The following is a 13444-nucleotide window of genomic DNA, read 5'->3' on the forward strand; positions in this document are numbered from 1 at the left end:
CCAACGCAAGCCAAGGAGATATCGATGGGACATCGGCCGCCCTCTGCAGAGACATCGTCAAAATAACGCGGCGTCAAGGGCAGTACATCATCTCCGGCGATCTGAATGCAAGACACTAAGCCTGGGGAAACTCAAAAAGCAATCGGAACGGCATGATCTGGAGTAGGGATCTAGAAGAAGGCTATTACACCATCCTGAACCTGGACTCACCCATCTGTTTGAGCAGATCCCGGGTACATTCGACGCTCGATCTGTTCATCACGAACATGGATAACCAAATATCGCAGCCAGTCGTTTATCAGGAACTGAGCTCCAATCACTATCCGGTGGTGGCCGAAATCGGCTCTTCGAACAACCAACACCAACTTTCCAGAAGGAACTATCATCGAGTGAACTGGCAGCGGTTCCAGCAGTGCGTCGACAACACCATCGATTACGAGGTGCGTCTGGAGACGCCGGAAAGTATCGACCGCCAGCTGTGCGCCATCGAAGAGGCAATCTTGGTGGCCAGAGAGCAGCATGTCCCGACGGCTCGGCAGGTAAGCAACTCCCTAAACATCGATACACTCACCAAATAACATCATTACAAAAATTATCCAGGCCAGAATATTGGACCTCAAAAATAACGATTTCTCGAATAAGCTCCGCACTCTTCCAGATTATGCTAAGCCGTTCTGGAAAATGACCAAAATACTAAAATCCAAGCCTCGGCCAATCTCACCTTTGATCCCACTAGACAATAATGGCTCTAAGGATCGCTTGATAACTTCTGCAGATAAGGTCGCTGAAATAGGTCGTCAGCGCACACAATCTTGGGCAGAACAACGTCAGTCTACACGAAGCAGCTGTCAACGAGCATGCTAACAACATCCATTTGATACCCACTTCTCAGATGAGTTGGAGATCTCAGCTGGCGAATTGATGGCCTATATCAAATAATCGAAGAACATGAAGGCCCCAGGCTTCGACAGCATCCTGAATCTCGAGCTCAAACACATGAGTGGTCCGTTCTTTGAGCACCTCTCGCTGATCTTTAATCAGTGTCTCCGGCTCAGCTACTTCCCATCGTCCTGGAAGTCAGCGAAAGTCATCCCCATCCGGAAGCCTGGTAAGGATCCTTCCTCACCCAAAAGTTATCGCCCCATCATCCTTCTCTCGAGATTATCCAAGCTATTCGAAAAGCTATTCATCACCGGTTACTTGAGTCTGCTGAAAATATCAACATCTTGCTCGAGGAACAGTTTGGTTTCCGACGCGGTTGGTCAACCGTACACCAACTGACTCGAGTTACCAACGTCCTCAGACGGAACAAGTTTGTCTCAAAAACATCAGCCATGGTGTACAAACTACAACGCTACAATCTTCCCAGCTACCTGGTGAAAATAATCAACAATTACCTGTATGAACTCCAACGAGGCCTGGATGCCCTGACAGAGTACCTCACCATCTGGAAGATCTATATCAACGCGGCGAAGACCCAGGTCATCATTTTCCCCCACTCTAAATCCCCTAAACATGTTCCGCTTGTGGACTGTAAAATCATCCTTAATGGCACGACTGTGGCATCGGCCAATGAGGCCGACTACTTTGGCTTGATCCTCGACAGCAAGCTTATTTTCAGGCAACAGGTTGACAAGACGGTGACGAAGTATTACGTCTTGTTGAAACTGCTGTATCCTTTGATCAACCGTCTGACGTCATTGTCCCTGAAAATTAAGCTTGCTGTCTACAAGCAAATCATCCTTCCTGTGATCGAATACGGCATGCAGGTTTGGGAGAGCTGCGCTAAAACCCACCACCTCAAACTTCAACAGGTCCAAAACAAATTCCTAAGGATGATCCTCAAGACCCCTCCCAGGACAAGAATATCCGAGGTCCATAGTCTGACCGGGATAAAAACCATACATTAACGCTTTGGTGAGTGTAAAGAAAAGTTTAGGGTCCTTTGCTTGCACTCGGATCAGGGTGCTATTAGGGCGCTAATTCCAATTTAGGTTTTCAAATTCTTTTGTATATATTAGTGTATATAGTAGTTAGGTTATCACATTTTCAAGTTAACTAATGTCTCCTAAAGGCAAACATGATAAATAAGACAAACTATAAACAATTTTCTTTCACAAATAATTAAAACAAAATCATACATAAAGCTGAAGGGCCAAAAGGCCATACACTTAAACTGTTAAAAAAAATTGTTACACACTACAAAATGAAATAAAAGGAATTTAAGTTAAAAAAAAACTTTGAAAGGAATTAAAAATTTCAATAGCTTATCGTTAATAATCTTAAGTTTCAATGAAATTGACAAATTGCTGGAGAGTGTCCGAATCGATTGATATATGAATCTTCAGAAACTGTCTAAAAATAAAGGCGCTACCCAGTAAACCACAGATCGTATATGAAAGTATATATTTGATCGCATATACTGCAGTTTTTTATCACACTCGTAAATGATTACTTATAAAAATATCCCAAATATGATTACTATCGTATGTAATACCTGCATATGGAATATTAACGATTGTGTTAAACAAAATCGTAAAATGATATAAACAATATCCAGTTAATCAGATTGAATCGCAAATATCGTATATCCACATACGTGTTGTCATAAAAATCGTATACGGATGTGCATTGTACGTAAATAGTTTTTACTTCTGCGCGTTGACCAAAGCCCACTGTATCTCAGCGATAAAATTAATTTCATTTCTACTTACTTCAATCTATCCGATGTGATTTGATTCCATAGCATAAATGCTGTTATCCGTTTTATAAATCCTGCCGATTTGTGCTCCGTATCTCTGCCAAACATTGAAAAAACAACTAAACTTCAAACAAATGAAAATAATTCAGCACTAGTGGTAAACATAGGGTGACCATATTAAATTTTCCCAAAGGAGGACAATTCACCCAAATCATAGCGAAAAAGGAGGACATTTGGTTAAAAAGGAGGACATACAAAATATCGATTGATTTTTGATTTTAAAAACAAAAACCGGAGATCGTATATCAATGCGAATAAGTGCACTAAGTGGAGCTCATTTACGTACAATTTCCGTGAGCTAAAAAAGAGGAATGTGCCGATATCGCTTCCAGCTCGTACACTTATTCGCTAGCATATGAAACTTTGGTTTAGCTGGGAGATAGGGGAACAGACGGCCTTGGCAGGTTTTGTTCTATTATTGGCAGGGGTATTTTTCGACCAAATTTTATGAAATTTGGCCACAATATTCTTTGATATGCAAAGAATATTTAGACCAAATTTAAGCATAATCAGTCATAAAAACCCCCCTGACAATAATAGAACAAAAACTGCCAAAGCCGTCATCCCCCCTACGACATTTTCATTTTTCTTTATTAACATTACATCTCCAGATGGAATATTTCCAACTGTCGTTGAAATTTATATTAAGGGAAGATCCACAAAGTACGTCACGCAAAATTGACGATTTTCAACCCCCCTTCCTCCTTTTTCACACTTTTTGTATGAAACCTCTAATGTTTTTATATGAATCGTCACGCTGCTAGGAACCCCCTCCCCCCTACGGGCGTGACGTACTTTGTGGATGGCCTCAAGTTATAAACAGCAAGCACCTTCGTTGTAATAATAAGATTTTGGCTAGAACAATTTTAAAATCAACAGTGAACAAATATAGTATTATGCTGGCATTTTCAGCGATATTCCAAAGAATTTTAACAAGAAAAGCTCATCGCATATAATTCTGAACATTTGGCAATAGATATCTGACAGAACATTAGGTTCTATAAGGACCGAACACAAGATGCTTAGAAGACCAGTGGAGATTTTTTTTCTTGAATGTCATTGAGAATCAAATTTTTTTTTCTTGAATGTCATAGAAAATCAAAATTTAAGGCATGTTAATGAGAATGATATCGTTAACTGTATCACCAAGTTCTCGACTGAAGAAATTCAACACTGTTCAGATTTAGACTAAAGAAACTCAACTGTTCATATTAGTTCAGATTTCTAGGCATGGCATAGAGGCTCCTCTTTGCCTTACGTATTCAAGAAACGTACCGTGCGATGTGCCTCAAAGGCAATTCGATAGATGTTTCCTCGATGAAAATTTTGAATAAAAAATCCTAATCCATTTTTCCTAATTCCGATTCTTCTGCTATCTTCGACATCTGTGTTACTGTAACTCAAGTATTTAATTTTTGATATTGACATTGATTTTATTCGAAAACTTAAAGGAAAATATTTCATATTAGAAAGCAAAAAACGCAAATGTGTGCAACACGATTAATTTGCGAATGGATCTCTGTTGCAGTATTGCTCATTAAACTAGAATTTCTACAGAAAAAGTTTTTAATTCAACTGTTTTTTTATGAAAATATTAAAAAAGGAGGACATTTTAGTGCAAAAGGAGGACATCTGATTTTTAATGAAAAAGGAGGACATGTCCTCCTTTAGGATACCATATGGTCACCCTAGGTAAACACGGCGAAATGTTGATGTTGACATTTCATCATCGTTAATATGTTGGCAGAATCGTTTGGGATGCTGTGCAATCGTTTTATGTGTAAACATTATCGGAACAATTACAAAAAGTTTCCAGACTCAAGACTCAAGCTACATTTGTACGTACAACAACATAGTACTTGAATCGTATAAATGTGATAGACATCGTATACCGTAATATCGTAGTCAACACTAGAGTTTCATCTAGATTATGATTGTCAAAAAGTTGCTGCTTTTCAACAGTTGCTGTTTAGCACATCGGTAGAGCATAAGGCGTTGGATCCAAAGGTCAAATGTTCGGGACATGTTTGTTTACATTTTTTTTTGTGTTTGCTAGATCGTAATAATGCTTACGAAAACTCAAGAAAATCGTTGTTTAGTACGCATATGGCCTCCACTTTAGTAGGTATATAGCGATTCAGTGCATTATATACAAGTTTACTTGCTTGTATAAGACAACTTATATCAAAAGCTATACGTATCAAAATGTTAACTGGGTAGTAACGTTCGAAAAACTGACACGGTTGATCAAAGCGACGATGGATCGGGTGATGTGCGTAGTTCGAGTTTCAGGGGCATTCTCGAGTCCCTTCGAAACCCGCAGAGGGTTACGGCAAGGTGATGGTCTTTATTCAACATCGCTTTCGAAGGGGTAATACGAAGAGCAGGGATTAACACGAGTGGTACAATTTTCAATAAGTCCGTCCAGCTATTTGGCTTCGCCGACGGCATAGATATTATGGCACGTAACTTTGAGAAGATGGAGGAAGCCTACATCAGACTGAAGAGGGAAGCCAAGCGGATTGGACTAGTCATCAACACGTCGAAGACGAAGTACATGATAGGAAGAGGTTCAAGAGACGACAATGTGAGCCACCCACCGCGAGTTTGCATCGGTGGTGACGACATCGAGGTGGTAGAAGAATTTGTGTACTTGGGCTCACTGGTGACTGCCGAAAATGATACCAGCAGAGAAATTCGGAGACGCATAGTGGCTGGAAATCGTACATACTTTGGACTCCGCAAGACGCTCCGATCGAATAGAGTTCTCCGCCGTACCAAACTGACAATCTACAAAACGCTCATTAGACCGGTAGTCCTCTACGGACACGAGACCTAGACGATGCTCGTGGAGGACCAACGCTCACTTGGAGTTTTCGAAAGGAAAGTGCTGCGTACCATCTATGGTGGGGTGCAGATGGCGGACGGTACGTGGAGGAGGCGAATGAACCACGAGTTGCATGAGCTGCTGGGAGAACCATCCATCGTTCACACCGCGAAAAACGGACGACTGCGGTGGGCCGGGCACGTAGCCAGAATGTTATAACAATAGAGGAGCATGCCACTTACCTTTCCTCAGGGGCTGCCTACTCTGACATAGGAGAGTTAAGATTAGGTTGGGCCCGCGCCGTCGCTCTGCTCACCGCCGGTGGATATTGGGTGGCGATAAGGAATACTCGTTGTACGGGCGTCGGGGTAGGACAAATATTTCAGGCACTCAACATACACTCGCGTCGGGACGTGGTACCCGCGTCTCCGTTTGAGAATTCACCGGAACAGTGTCACTTTCACGGATCAGTCACGTTTTCGGGTATGGTCTAGACGGACGTTAACGTAATGTCGAAACGCGCACCATGGGGTTCTTCTCCCAATCTGTTCTCCTGATTCGCATTAGGCGGAATTCACTATTCCTACAGTGCACTCTGCCGTAACACACCACACAACAGTCCCATTAAGCGTGCATAAACGGGGATAAGAAACACACTCGTCCACCCGCTAGTTTTGGAGGGTAATTTCACGGAACACTTAACCGATCTCGAATTCTTCACTGGGCACCACTGGGCTAGATTTACTACCCGGCCACTTTTCACCGAGCACTCTACAATATATCCTCCAGAACGTGTTAGAGGGAATCGCACGAGCTCCGTGTGTGTCGTTCACTGGTTTTGGCACGAAAGAGACTCCGCACTGGGCTCGCGGCCCCACATCCCGAACAAAATTATCATCTTCTTTTTCTCCCTTCTTTCTTTTTCGGCGATTTCCGTAGCCACACGCATACCAACCGTAGTTCGGTATTTGGTAGTGGGGCTCCAATCGATTTGGTAGCGAACGGCGTATAAATGGGCAGATACAAATCAATAAATTTTAACAATATTAAATCTAACTCCTAACTACAAAACCAAAGTACATATAATTTTATTTTCGCTTTAATTAAATACTAATGGGACTTGGACTCATGTAATATTTCCCGTTAGGTGCAATAAAAAAAATCATGTTTTAACAGTTGAATTAAATTATTGATCAAAATTGTAATGCAACGAATAATCAAATAACAACAAAAATGTAACGTAATAACTAGTTCTTAAAGAAAACTACTTTGAATCAATCGCTTTTGGGGTCAAATTTGGTAAGTATTTAGGGAATGTTCGATTCGGGTACGCGCATTTGGGGGAGCTCCGTGACCTCACGGTGAATCCAATTGGTCAATCCAATGGTCAATCGAGCTCCTCGAACAATCTTGACACTCTGCTCGAAGCTGAGTGTTGCTGGTCAACTATTTATCTTCGTCCCATCTAATCCGATAAGTCACAGCGACCTCCAGTTACCGGCTATAGCAGAAGATCTTTCGTTAGTGGACCGAATCGCTTTTCTCTCAATACTATCCCGTTCATCACCGAGACCTTTGATTATACTTTAGCCATAATCCTCTCTGATACGATCGCTCAGAAATTCCCTACATTGATTGACTTACCAAAGGAAAGACACACTAGGTTTTCTGATGATCGGTGTTGTTTTTCTAGTTAAAACTTACTTTTTATTGGCCGGCCATTAAAACATATATTCATTATCTCAATCGATTCAGACATGAATCAGATCTCCTATGCTAGTCTTTAATTCACCCTACTCCCACTGAGAGGCACAGTAGACGTCACATAGAAGCTTTGAACCACTCACAGCATGCAAAACCTCTCAGTGCACTTGAGAAAATTGCTAATGGTGCGTGTATTAGAGAGCAAGTTCTCTGACACTCTGGCTAAGGGATCTCGTTTTTAATACAGGAAATTGAATTGAACAGAAAGAACTATCGGTTGCAAGCGTAACGGTAGAGGTGATTTAAGGTTTTATATGCTCTGCTGGCCAAATCCCTATATTTTTCCCCTTTGCATCCACTAACTCATAGGAACTAGATCCGTGTTTCGCAATAATCTTACAAGGCAAGTACATTGGAGCCAACTTGGCATTGTAATAATCCCCTGCATTGGATTGTTTGAAATTACGGCGGTACACTTGCTGGCCCACTAGAAAATCTGCTGGGCGGATGCGTTTGCGCAGGTTATAGCTCTGAGCGCCGGTTGCATAGGCCTTCGCTAAGTTTTTGTGTACAATATCATAAATCTCTTTAGAGATCGTAGAATGGTAGTCGGTATCGTTATCGGGTGAATAGTCTTCTTTTCGACGCATTTTTAAATGATCATCCCTGCTCTGGGCGATTTCGTGTTTCCGCGTCACATAAAACGGGTAAAACCAGTGGCTGAGTGCACCGTGTTATTAAACACGTGTTCGATATCCGCGATTTTCGTATCCCAGCTTCTCTGGTCGTGTTGGCAGTATGCTCGTACTGCGGCATTGATGGAACGGTTCAACCGTTCTACCGGGTTGCCTTGGCTATGATGGCGTGATGTGGTCCAGTGTTTGATACCGTGTCGTTCTACCAACGCTTTGAAATCCTTGGATAGGAACGTTGACGCGTTGTCTGTTAACACGATTTCTGGTATAGAGTTTCTAAGAAACCAACCTTCCCGGAGAATTTTACAAAGATTCCCGGCCTCAATTCTTCTTACCGGATGAAGCTGACACTACTTGCTGAACAAATCCTGGATTACTAATAGATGGATGTGACCGGACTTGCTCTTCGGTAGTGGGCCGATATAATCCATGGCAATAATCTGCCAAGGATGATCCGCTAACTTCTGCTTGCCCATGACTGGTACCGTGGGTACCGCTGCTGGCTTACTCTCCTTACACGTGCCGGAGACGAGCCAGCCTCGGGCTGAAAGTCTCCTTAATAAAGACACAAAAAAAAAAAAAAATCCTTACACGTGGTACACTGTTGGATCCATTTTCTCACATCCGACGCCATGTTAGCCAGTGATCCATGAGCTGTAGTCGGCTCAAAGTTTTCTCAACTCCTGCTCAACTCAACTCCTGAATGCAAACAACTCTCGTGCTCCTGTTCAATGGTAAGTTATCGGTTTCTTGGGGGCGGGATCATCTTCCACTCGAACCGCGCATTATACGGTTCATCCTCGACCGGGACATACTTCCACAGCTGTCCGTCTTCGTAACGGAAATCAGGGTAAGTAGTTCTTCGGCTCTTCCTCAATCTTCAGGGTTTACGATGAGTATTCCAGCTTGGACGCTCGCACTGCGCAGACGCTACGAGACAGTGCGTCTGGAACGATATTGTCAACACCTCGGTGGTGGACGATAGTCATGTCCAGATGCTGCAGATCCAGACCCCATCGACTAAGTCGAGATGAAGGACGTCACTTGTTGTTGCGGATATACTGGAGGTCTGAAGCATCTGTGATTAAGGTAAAATGGCCACCTTCTATGTAGCCTCGATACTTCTCTACCGAAACGAGCACTGCCAGCGCCTCCTTTTCAGTAGCCGAATAGTTTTGCTGTGCCGTGTTGAGTTTCTGCGAAACGAAGCTTATGACTTTCTCCGATCCGTCCTGGACTTGAGTTAGAACGCCGGCTACGGCACGGTCACTCGCGTCCGTTTGGACTATGAACTCTGATACGAGTGGCCGTGTAGGGGGAATGAGAACCTACACCGGCTCCGGTGGCTCGAGTCAAAAAGCGCAAAACCCAACTTTTAGTTTACATTATTTATTTACACATTGTATATGCCTGGCCCTTCTGGCCTCCTCCTATTCTCTTGCCCTATCACTTATCAATGACGCTCTCGGCGTGCATATAATAGTTTGCACTTAAAACTAATCTTCAGAGTGTACTCACGAGCCCTCCACTCAAGCAAGATCGATGCTCAACCACCTGATCATGACGCACGCCAGCTCTGCAACAATCCTCGGGGTTCTGGTCGTTCACTCCACACAATCACATACACAGTCGACACCCATCGCGTCCGCCACCGTAGCAAAACTCCGAATCCTCAGGTGCGTCGGGTCTGACTAGGCCGAGGGACCTGTCACGCCTGTCGTCGGCCTCTGCTCGCCGTGCCACGTCAGCGTCCGAGACGTCGGTGCACTCAATCTTCCGTCTAGACACCGCCTCTGGGGAGAATCGCTACGACGAAACACGCTCACTGGGTCGCCGGAATGAAACCACTAAAAGGAAAAAACCCTGTCGTTCGATACGTTAGTGGTTGTTCACCACCATGACAATCGCTCAACTCACCCTATGTAGGGGTTTTTTTGATGACTCCGCACGCTCTTCCTACGCGACCCACTCCAATGCCACTCGGTGTGAGTTCAGGCTCGCGTCGGTCTCCTCGAAGTAGGGATCAATCTTCTAAACCAAACGTAATTTGATTAGCATCACGCCAAATGATTTGGCTCTGTGGTTCCACTCACCATGTAAACTTCTCGCAACCGTTGTGCTCGCTGCTTTCACAGGGTGCCAATCCAATATGGCGATCGATCCGAATGCTGCACGGACACGTGTCGATCTTATTTCGTGCTTATCTAGGAACATACTCTAATAAAGCCACGGTTGCAAGTTAAGGAATGTCGCACTCACCGTCGGTATTTCGGTTTATTCCCCGGAAACCACCTTCCTTCAGCCAGCGACGTGGAAGTCAATTTTCTAGCGCATCGACAATGGCGACCACTTCTGTAAGCGAAACCATAGAGTACATGTGGAGGCCATCTTTGTCTCGATTGAACTTACCCAGCTTGGCACGCTTCCGAAATTACAATGCTGTGCTTTTCTGCTGGTTTTGTGTTCCGATTTTGTTATTTTGGCCACTTTCAATACCGCGGAGGAATATTCCCAAACCGAATTACCGAAAACCGAAGCTTTCCTACGCTCTGTCGTAAAGCACGCTCTATGCAACGGTTGCGCAAACTTTCTTCGTCGTTCGACGCGACCGAGCGACCCGTGAGCACTAATTGTGCCAAGTCAAGATTGGCTTGCTGGCGCTGTCGTGAGTGTAATGGTATTCACGCGGTAGCGGAGCCTTCTAAAGCGACGTTGTTTCGGAGAGTCTCGATGTCATGACAGAGAGGTGAGAGCGACGTGACGATGTGTGTGTATGAATTTGGCTGCGATGATTTTACGAACTCTTCTCCTCTTCGTTCGCTTATAGCAAGGTTCCAACTTTCTTCGCATGTGTGTGCACATATGTTGAAAACGGTAGCGGTGGAGTATGGACAACAGCGATGTATTTTCAGTCAGACTGATGAAGTGATTGATGGTTATGCTTTCAGGGGTTTTCAACATGACAAGCCCGGAGCAGTTGGTTGTGTTGCTGAACTTTTGTTTTATTTACAATGTCTAATAACAAATGTTTATCCTTATGCTAATTATACCGTTTCATACAGACTAAACGTTACACAACTTTAACCAAGCGGCAGAGTTTTTCATGAGGCGAGGAATAGTCGGCTCATGAAAAACTCTTTAAACTTCTATGAAGAAGTTGGTCAGAGACGGGTCCTGTCACTATAACAGTAGAATCGAGTTCTAGCTATATGAGTCTTATCAACTAATGCACGACGACAATACCACAAAACCACAAATCTTATCTATTGTACCAGCTTTCTCTGGCAGATTTAACAGTGTACCAACTAACCTTGGCAAATTGTCTCTGACTAAGCTCTTCTCTCTACATCGTCTGACCTTAGCGCCGCCGTAGCAGACATTGAGATTAATCCTTATTAGTTCATGGTTAAACTAAACGGATTAAACAGGAACATGAATTTGTAAATTTGTAGGATAATTTGGTTGGTTATATCAAGTTATCTGGCCTAGGGAAAAGCAGCATTTCCTCTGCTAGAATCGTCATGAGCCCATGTAAGGAGCTTTACCGCGCCCCGGGTCGCGTTACTTTCAGAGGATGACTTTCATAACGACCCCCTAAAGACAACTGATATCGAAGGATTTATTTTGATCTTGTTTGCTATATATAGTGTCTCCCATTACTTGTGGTCGAAGTTGGGAGGTAGAATTGAAGTTGTTATTGCTCACCGAACTCGCCTGCACGATTTTTCCCGATCGGCTAACGGTCCTGCCACGTAGTGGGTTTTGCGTCAATCGTCCTCAGGTATTCCTGTCTTCATAGCTGTGGGGGTTGAATGATTGTGCACAACCTTGTCCTTTTGGCCCAGACATGAGTCTTGCTTCTAATGCATTTTGATTCGAAATGTATTCTTTTTCTGTTCTGGTGGAATGTCAAGGTGGAGGTGGGCTTAGTTTGCCTGCATAGCTTGATTTGTTAGTTTGTCTTGATGTCCTTGGCATGGTACTGCCCCGTCTTACCAGTGATGACGTCTTCTAGCTCGTACAGGTTTGCTCCTAGTATCTTTTTGATAACGGCAGGTATAAACTTCGGATTCAGCTTCTGGTTTATATTCTTCGCCTTCGACGAAAGTTCAAATGTGCGCCGCCAAACCACTTCTCCTTCCTTGTATGTAGGTGATCGTTTTCTTAGGTCGTATCGTTTTTTACATTTCTCGTGATTTTCCTTTATCCGTTGCTCAATGAACTCCTGGATTCTCCGTATTCCCGCTAAACGCCGATCTTGCACTTCCGTAACTTCTTCTTCTGTGTTCATGTCCCGTAGCTTATATAGTTCCGTGTGGAGCACCAGATCTCTTCCAAAGTTTGCGTAGTGCGGGCTCACTCCAGTAACCTCGTGCTTTGCGCTGTTGATCGCTGCTGCTATAGACGCTAGATGTTCGTCCCAATTCCGATGGTCGTCGTCAATGAGAGAACGAATGCACGTGACCATCACCCGGTTGACTCGCTCCGCGTTATTTACCATTGGGCAATAAAATGCGGTCTTCATATGTTCTATCTTGTGGCGGGCCAGCATTCCGCGGAATACTGCTGACTGAAACTGCTTTCCATTGTCGGAAAGGATTATTCTGGGATACGAGAATTTCAGAAATACCTCCTTCTCTAGAAATTCCACAGTTTTTGCTGAGTCCGCCGAACGCATGGGGTGGATCACTACATACTTCGTCACCCAATCCACGACAACTAGTGTTGCGGTGTTTCCCTTTTTCGAGCGTGTGAAGGGGCCTACAAAGTCTATCGAGACTAATTCCCACGGTAGTTTGGCTGGTTTTCTCGCTCCCATTTGAGGCATTAGCGTTGAGTTCGACGCCTTGCTTGCCTTGCAAGTCTCACAGTTGCGTACGTAATGATGGATGTCATCTTGCATCTTCGGCCAGTAAAAGTTCGCCTTTATCTTATGTAGAGTTTTGTACATTCCTAAGTGAGCCGCCGCTGGGGCGTCGTGAAAACGTTGCATTATCGCCTTCCGTTGTTCTTGCGGAACCACCTTTCGCCAACGATGTATTAAGGCTCCGGTTTCGTCGGTGATTCGACAATTTTTGTAGAGTTCGTTGTTTGCCACACGAAACTCCGGGAAACAGTCCGGTTTCTTAGTGACTCGTGTCATCATCTCCTTATACCACGCGTCTGTTGTGTTATCTAGTGTGAATGCTGCCATGCTGATGATCCTTGAGAGAGCGTCTGGCACTACGTTAATTGTACCTTTACGGTACTTGATTTCGAAGTCAAAAGCGTTCAATCGAAGTAGCCAACGACTCATTAGTGCAGTGGGGTTTTTTAGTGATTTAAGGTAACTTAACGCTGCATGGTCACAGTAAACTATGAATTTCACTCCTTCGATGTATCCGCGGAACTTTTCAATCGCCCTTATTACCGCCAGGCATTCTCTTTCCGTTACCGAGTACTTCCGCTCCGATGATG

General features: G+C 43.9%; 1 long non-coding RNA gene across 1 annotated transcript; it reads right to left on the reverse strand.

Moving 5' to 3' along the window:
• Positions 1–9369: 9369 nt before the first annotated feature.
• On the reverse strand, positions 9370–10590 carry LOC134220836 (uncharacterized). The gene is made up of 5 exons (XR_009982076.1): positions 10397–10590; positions 10247–10339; positions 10081–10191; positions 9905–10018; positions 9370–9850 (listed from the first exon to the last, which is right to left on the reverse strand). It is a non-coding gene; the product is annotated as an uncharacterized LOC134220836 (long non-coding RNA).
• Positions 10591–13444: the final 2854 nt, after the last annotated feature.

Source organism: Armigeres subalbatus, chromosome 3 (genome assembly GCF_024139115.2).
Source record: "Armigeres subalbatus isolate Guangzhou_Male chromosome 3, GZ_Asu_2, whole genome shotgun sequence".
NCBI lineage: Eukaryota > Metazoa > Arthropoda > Insecta > Diptera > Culicidae > Armigeres > Armigeres subalbatus.